Genomic DNA, 1,469 nt, shown 5'->3' with positions numbered 1-1,469 from the left:
TGAAAATATAAAAAAATAAAATAATAAAATGGTACTTGTAGAGGGCAAAATGGTACTTGTACTATACTTAAAAAGTAAGGAAGGTTATTCTTTAAAGACAATTTCTTATTGGGGTCAAATATCTAAAGTCACCCATATTTGGGTCTATGGCATGCAATTTCCTGTTGGAAGATATACTAAGGGCCTGTGTGATCGATTTTAAAGGTAGTTGGGTCGCCCATTTGCCCCTTATTGAGTTTGCTTACAAAAATAATTATCATTCTAACATTCAAATGGCTCCTTTTGAGGCTCTTATGGTAAAATATGTAGGTCTTCTATTGGGTGGTTTGAGGTAGGTGAGACAAGGTTATTTGGCCTTTACTTAGTTCACCAATCCATAGAGAAGGTGAAAGTGATTAGAGAAAGACTTAAGTCTACTCAAAGTCGCCAAAAGTATTATGCGGATGTGAGGCAGAGGGATTTGAAGTTTAAGGTTAGTGATTGGGTATTCTTGAAGGTTTATCCTATGAAAAGAGTCATGAGATTTGGGAAGAAGGGAAAGCTCAATCCCTGTTACATTGGTCCATATCAGATTATGAGGATAATTGGGAATGTCGCTTATGAACTGGATTTGCCAGCGAGTTTGGCCTCGATTCATCCTGTTTTCCATGTGTCTATGCTGAAAAGTGTATGCATAATCCCTCTTTGATAGTTCTTGTTGAGGATTTTGATTTCATGGATTCGTTGTCTTATGAGAAAGTCCCAGTCAAAATATTAGATAGGCAAGTTCCTAGATTGAGAACTAAGGATGTAGCTATAATAAAAGTGCTTTAGAGAAATTAAAAGATGGAAAAAGCTACATGGGAATCTAAAGAAGATATGAAATCCAAATACACATCCTTGTTTCTAGCAATGGATGAAAGTGCTTAAGGTATGAGTTTCGTTTCCCTCTTGTCATCTTTTTAATTTGTCCTTGGATTCTGTTTGCATTATTTTTTTCATGTGTTAAGGTTTCTCTAACTTCTTAGTCAGGATGAATGATCCAAAGGGCGGGAAGGGGGTAATGTGATACCCCAAGTTCTTCAGCTCTAGACCCTCCATTACATAAATAGTTGGACTAGCTTTCCAACGTCACTAGTCTCTCCTTAATCTAAGGACACGGTAAGAAGTTATGGCCAAATTATGGTGGTGATGTTAAACTGCCAGTGACAATAGCTTGGACCATGACTCATTTCCTAACATATCGAGTTGTGGGGAGGACTTGTTGCCACGACAGTGAGAAAGCCCATACTTTGGTCTCTTGATAATGAGTCCAGGGTACGACTCATTGTGAGACACAATAAGTCATTATGAGGGACCCATTGTCATAACAGTAAAGGGCTAGATTTTTTATCCTTGGGTAACGACACCAGGCCACGACTCATAGTCAGACCTCACGAGTCATTACCCAAGTTGTGATGACTATTTCCAGACTTTCCCTATATGTTTTA

Source organism: Capsicum annuum, unplaced genomic scaffold (assembly GCF_002878395.1).
Source record: "Capsicum annuum cultivar UCD-10X-F1 unplaced genomic scaffold, UCD10Xv1.1 ctg1706, whole genome shotgun sequence".
NCBI classification, from domain to species: Eukaryota; Viridiplantae; Streptophyta; class Magnoliopsida; order Solanales; family Solanaceae; genus Capsicum; species Capsicum annuum.
Note: the sequence above shows the minus strand (reverse complement) of the source record.